The sequence below is a fragment of the Heterocephalus glaber genome, unplaced genomic scaffold (genome assembly GCF_053883595.1).
Source record: "Heterocephalus glaber isolate CG9 unplaced genomic scaffold, H.glaber_assembly_v1.0 deba00001472, whole genome shotgun sequence".
NCBI lineage: Eukaryota > Metazoa > Chordata > Mammalia > Rodentia > Bathyergidae > Heterocephalus > Heterocephalus glaber.
The window spans coordinates 59744355-59751247 of NW_028258315.1; the positions used below are offsets into that span (position 1 = coordinate 59744355).

At 43.8% G+C, this 6893-nt stretch overlaps 1 pseudogene; it reads left to right on the forward strand.

Moving 5' to 3' along the window:
* Positions 1-571: 571 nt before the first annotated feature.
* LOC101725176 (KRR1 small subunit processome component homolog pseudogene) lies at positions 572-1673 on the forward strand (annotated as a pseudogene).
* Positions 1674-6893: the final 5220 nt, after the last annotated feature.

Below are 6893 nucleotides of genomic sequence, written 5' to 3' on the forward strand. Positions count from 1 at the left end.
TGGGAGCATTTCTAAGCAATTCCTGGAGTCTCCTGACTGGTTAGATGTGAACCACAGATGGTTCCAAATTCCATCATAAAACCACAGTGTGGCTTCAGAAAACCTAACACACCGTCTCCATTGCACCAACAATTCAGGGCAGATTGTTCTCTTGGAAGCAAAGCAAGTGGTTGTGGTGCAGGGAGGGCAGACCCAGGAGGCCATAATGAATACCTTCTTGAGTCTGCCTTAAAGTGCTTTCAGCTGTGGGGTGGGGACAAGCCCCACAGCCCCATTACAAGCCCTTTCTAACACCAGTACATTTATTTGAATTACAGTTGATTGTCTGCATCTATGGGTTCTATATCTGCAGATTCAACCAACTGTAGCTCAAAAATATTTTTTGAAAACGATTCTTTTTTTTTTAAACATATCTATACTAAGCATGTATAGGCTTTTTATCCTTGTAATTATTCTCTAGTCACTACAGTATACATTCATTTACATAGCATTTACATTGCATTAGGCACTGTATTATAAATCATCTAAAGATGATTTAAAATATATGGGAAGGACTGGAAGCAGTTTGAAAATGGCATCCTCCTTGCAGAATGGGATGTCTGCAGCGCAGCACCTGAGAAAAATGAATTTCGCAGCCAGAAACCGAAGCCACAGAACTGAGCACCTTAATGCAACCCTGGGCCTGATTGAGGGCAGCATGACTGTTTGTACTACAAAGAAGACTTCTGATCCATACATCATCATCAGGGCCAGAGATCTAATAAAACTGTTGCATGTGACATCATTAAAATAGGTTCTTTAGTAAGAAATAAAGAAAGATTTGTAAAAAGAAGACAACGACTTAGTGGTCCCAAAGGATCTACTCTGAAGGCATTTTAACTCTTAACAAACTTAGATTATGGTTCAGGGAAACACAGTTGCAGCCATTGGATCTTTTAATGGCTTAAAAGAGGTTCGAAAAGTAGTTCTAGATCCCATGAAGACTATTCATCCAATTTATAATATCAAAACCTTAATGATTAAACAAAAGTTGGCAAAAGATTCTGAATTACGATCATAAAGTTGGGGAAGATTTTTGCCACAGTTCAAACACAAAAATGTGAATAAATGCAAAGAACCAAAGAAGAAAACTGTTAAGAAAGAGTATACACCATTCCCACTACCACAGCCAGAAAGTCAGATTGACAAGGAACTGGCTAGTGGTGAATACTTTTTGAAGGCAAATCAGAAGAAGCGACAGAAAATGGAAGCAATAAAGGCTAAACAAGCAGAAGCTCTCAGTAAGAGACAAGAGGAAAGAAATAAAGCATTTATTACACCTAAAGAAAAGCCAGTTGCAAAACCTAAGGAAGCGTCTACTGAAACTAAAATTGATGTGGCTACCATCAAGGAAAAGGTTAAGAAAGCAAAGAGTAAGAAACTTGGAGCCCTTACAACTGAAGAAGTTAAGCTTAAACTGGAAGCAGATGAAAAGAAAAAGAAGAAAAAAAGTAACATTAAAATACCAGACCTTGAACTGTTAATTTATGAATCTACCTCCTTTTGTAAAGGATTTTGAGAAACAGGGCATTAGTTGTCCTATAATATTCTGATCACTTTTTTCTGAGTTTCAGTTGTTTTGTTCATAAAATAGTACTTTTTATAAATATAAATTATTCTATTTTTCATGTGTGTTCTGAGAAATTTTTTGCTACAGAGTAGTATCTGTGTCATGTATATTGTACAACCAGTTCCAGGCAAGTTTTACTGACACATGATTTTAGGAATAACTTTTTACTTTTTAGTTTTAGGATGTGCACGTGACTATTGTAAGTATGCATTAAATCCAAAGAATGTCTGAGCTGTTAGTTAGTCTTTAAATGTGCTACCCCAGCATTTGGTTTTAAGAAAAATAATTGGAAAATTTTCAGTGCTTTCTCTCTCCTTCTCTACTGATAAGTGAATATTTTGGCTTATCCCTTCTTACCATTTTGTCTTTCATTACAAGATTAAACAGCTCTTAAGAAAAAAAATGTATGGGAGGGCATAAGCAGGTTCTGTGCAAACCCCACATCTTTGTATATAAAGGACTTGAGCATCCATGGATTTTGATATTCGTGAGGATCCTGAATTCAATGTCTCATGGATGTGGAAGGCTGACTGTAATTACTTGTTCCATTTTAAATATAAATTACTTTTCTAAGTTGTCATGGCCATTTTCAAACACGTTCACAGTGAAAAAATATAATGAAACTCACACGCAACAGCCAGCTTCCAAGGTTATTGATTCATGGACAACCCTGCTTTATTTTTACCCCCTCCCCCAAAGCTAGATTAGTTTAAATCAAATTCCAGACAACACATCCTGTTATCTGTAAATGTTTTGATAGGTGATTCACAAGTAATCCAGGTTCATTATAGGAAGGAAAATGTTTTTAATTTAGAAAGGAAATTACATATAACCCACAAACCCAGTATTGATTGGAATGGAGTGACTCTGGAAAAGAGTCCCTCAGGAAGGGTTTGAATCTCTGCCTTGTCACCTACATTGCAGGTAACCCTGAACCTCAGCTTCCTTGGGTGTTAAATGGACATAAGCAGCATATGTGCCTTTTGCACAGTTGGTATGAATGAAGGAGATGTCACACTTGGCTCCATCCCCAGCCCAGAGAAGTGCTCAGCACAGGTAGGGACATGTAGTACTGCTGGAGTAGCCCACTGCTCCGAGACTCACATGCTGGACACTGGAACTCTGAAGAAAGTAGCTGCTTTACCATAGCATCTGAGCCCAACTACTTAGGAAGGGAAGCAGCCCTGTGTGGGAGGGACACTTCTGCTTGCCATAGAGGATTAGAATCTCTGATCTGGGGTCATGTTAAAGTACTTCCAGAGTCTAACCTCAGTGATGGGTTATTTCTTGTTTGTTTGGTCTTTTGGTCTTTTGGCCATGCACATGCTACGCATATGCTCTACTACTGAGCCACACGCTCAGACCCTGTGCTGGGTCATTGACTAATCCACACCCTTGGGTCAGGGTGACTTTTGCCTTAGAGTCCACACCCTTCTCTCTGGAAGGAAGGAAAGAGCAAGGACTTCAAGGTGGATGTGGCTTAAACATCTCCATTTTACAGATAGGAAAGCTGAGGTCTCACTCTTTAAATCACTTGGATCTCAGAGCTGCTGATGGCAGAGCTAGCAGCAGAGGCCAGGGTTCAATTTTCTCTTCTATAAAAGAGATTGGAAGCAGGGCACGGTGGAGAATGCCTGTAATCTCAGTGCTCAGAAGACTGAGGCCAGCTTGGGCTACGTAGTGAGTCAAAGGCCAATCTGAACTACATAGTGAGACCCTGTCTCAAAAAACAAACAAACAACCCACAACAGATTGGGTGAAAACATGGACAATAGCAGCTATCAGAGGCTGCAGGCACAGCAGGCAAATGGCCAGAAAGCAGCTGAGACTCTGAGTCATGTAAGAAGGCAGCTTCTAATAATCAAGGGCATGTATTTTCTCCCCTGAGACTTTTGAAAGCAAAACTTGTAGAGACCCCTTCCTTAGAGACAGGCGGTCACAGCTGAGGTATCTGGTCAGATGCAAACAACTTCCCCTTCTGTTCTTGTTAGTGCTGATAAAAGGGCTTCCTTCCGCTTTCTCAGCACAGCTCTTCACCCCTTGCTGCTGGCCTGTGCAGCCACTGGTGCCACTCTTGTCACACTATCTTCCCACTGCCTCCACCCTCTCCCCGCCCTGGACTTGACCTTGCCCTAGACAGTCGGTTCCTTCCACAGGATCCCAGGGCCACACGCCTCGCCTCACCTCAGCTAGTTCCTTCTCTTCTTTCCTGCCCTGATGGGTTCGTGTTTCACTTCTCCTCCAGGCTGGGGCGGAGGTGGCAAGGGTGATACCCGCATCTCCTTCTGGAAGCTGTGGTGACTTTGGGGACATAGGGTGTCCAGATCTGGTTCTGCTACCCAGCAGCCTTCTCCACCTGCCTGGCCCTGGTTCCTCCTTCTGCACACTGGGGAGAGTCACATCTGCCTCACAGCAGATACCAGCAATAATGGCTAATGTGCATCAAGCATCTCCTGCGTGCCAGGGATGGTGTGAGACTTATCACTGAAACCTCGTGACAACTCTAGTTGATACACAGGAGGACAAACTCAGAGAGAAGTGGGTGGAGGAGGACTTGAACCCAGCCATTCTGACCCCAGAACATGAGCTTTTAACCACATCCCCACATCATCTTCCTAAAAAGGTAGCATCTGTACAGCACCCTGGGGACTACCAGAAATACATGCTGCAGGCTTTAGGAAAGGGAAAGTGTCTCCTGCATCTCTACTCCTACCATATTTGGAGTAACAACTACAGGCTGGCTGTCCCACCTGGCTCACTCCCTGCCCCCACCACCAGTACTGGGGATTGAAACCTTTGCACTGCACTGAGCTAATTAATTTTTGAAACAGGTCTTGCTAAATTGCCTGAGATGGGCTCAATCTCACATTCCTCTTGCCTGCCCCCCACCCCCAGTGCTAGAATTAGAGGAGTGCACCCCTATGCCCAGCTCACCTGGCCTATACAGTACTTTTAATGGCACACTCCCGTTGTACTGTTGAGGGAGGTAGCAGCTCAGGGAGGATGAGGAACTTGAGTAGGGTCACACAGCAGCAGGAAGATAGGAATACATGTTAATTCATTTATCTATTTATTGGCATCTACTGTATACCAGCCTGGATGTCAAATGCTGGGTATGCAGTAAGGTTCAGTGATAGAGCACCTGTCCTCTCAGGGCTTATAACTAAAGGGTGGCTGTGGTGGTAGAGGTCATAGATGTGGTGATAGATCTTTAGAATTAGACTGAACTTATACCATAGGGCTGTTTACATTAAATCATCAACCCTCAGTGGTCACCTGAACATTAACTGCCAGGATGGATGAAGCCACCCCAGCAACAGGACTGTGGGAGTTAGACCCTGTGGCCACAGGTCAATTGAAGTGAATTGGAGTGGCTTCCTATGCCCTGATGTCTTGGTTTCTCCTAATAACTCCATGCAACTGCCAGATCTATGGGCAAAGAGAGGCCTCCTGGGGCTGGCAGGGGGGCTGGGTGCAGCCCTGAGTCACCAGTGCCAGCCAGGAGCCTTTGTCTGAACACTTCCCCTCTAGGCTGCAGGAACACTCATTTGGAAACCAAGGTGAAAAAGAGGGTGGGGCTCAGGCTGGGATTTGAGACTGGGCATCTATGCCATTCTCCCTCCCACAATAGTGTGGTGGGCATTCTTTCTGCCAGAGCCACCCAGGTAGCTGCCTCAAACTGCTGAAGTTTCATCTTGGTTTTTAAACAATCTCTGTCACTCTCTTCCCCTCTTCTCTTACCGCTCCCCCATGCCTCCTGCTTCATTTCTGTTCTCTTCTCTCCCTTTCTCATGGTCAACCCTTCCCCCTTTCTCTCCACTCACTCTGAGGACACCTAGGAGGAGGAGGAGGATCACTTCTTTTTTTCCACTCTATTGCTTTTCTTCCTATTTATAAATTAATAGAAAGTTACCTTTTTCCTTGGCTTCAAAATAATATTCCAAGAGTATTTTTCCTTTCAAAAAACATTCATTCCATGTACTTTGAGCATATGCATCAGAAGGATTTATTTGTGAAGAATTAACTCTAGTAATCCTTCCCTCGCTAAAGAGACACACCATTAACCCTATTGATCTGTGAGTGCCCTAAGCAGAAAGGTAGCAGCCCAGACTGGTTCTCTTGCTTCAGGCTTGCATGCTGAATGGCAGCCAGCCACTGTCCAGCTAATTGTTTCCAGGGAGGACAGAGGCTCAGGCGGGAGGATGGAGGGAGCAGCTCCCCAACTGGATTCTGAATCTCCCAGCTTGAGGTCTTTGTGCCTTTGTCCACCCAGAGGTTCTCACCAAAAGTGCAGACAAGGTACAAGGCCCTGTTTGATGGGATTTCTGCAAGGGAAGGATCACAGGGAGCTACGGAAAACTTATTCTGCTAACACAAAAGTGTTTAGTCATGGTTGGTAAGGATGCATGATATTGTGGTGGAAAGGGAAGACAGGAGAGGAGGAGGGGAGGCAAGGGGGAAGAAAGAACAGAGGGAACAGAAAAAGTGACAGAGTCTCAAAGGAGAGAAGCCTCAAGACATACAGAGACAGAAAGAGGGATTCCAGGAAGAGCAAGCACAACAGACACAGAAAGAGACAAAGAGGAAGCAGGTGGGGGAGACAGAGAGGGCAAGAATAATAGAAGCAAGAGAGACAGCAAGTAAAAAGATACAGAGAGGGGCCGGGGATTTAGCTCAGTGGTTCCACCACCTGCCTCGCAAGTGCAAGGTCCCAAGTTCGATCCCCTTTACAAAAAAAAAAAAAAAAAGAGAGAGAGATACAAAGAGATTGCTTCTTGGATGTTTGGCTAAGGTCCAGTATGAGGGCTGGGGATTTAGGACCGTGGCTGTGTGCCTGCCTCGAAAGGGCAAGGTCCTGAGTTCGATCTCCGGTACCAAAAAAAAAGAATCAGAGAAAGATATGTTTTTTTTTTTGGTACCTGGGATCAAACTTGGGACCTTGTGCTTGAGAGGCAGGTGGGAGAACCACTAAACTAAATCCCCGGCCCCAAGATATGTTCTTTCTATGTACCATTCCCCCAGAACAAATATAAATATCATGTATTGCAAATACATTCCCATAAAAAATTACATCCCCCCGAAAAAAAATCAGAGAAAAGGACAAAAAGGAGAGACTACAGAAAAGAAGAAGATGAGAAAAATTTTTTAAAGAATTAAAACACCAGAGATTTTTAGAACAGGAAAAGACCCTCAGTGAATTTTTGATTAAGCAAACCTTCAATCTCTACTCTCAGGCTGCCTTGGTTTCCCACTTCCTAGCTCTGGGATAGAGACAGGTGGCTAA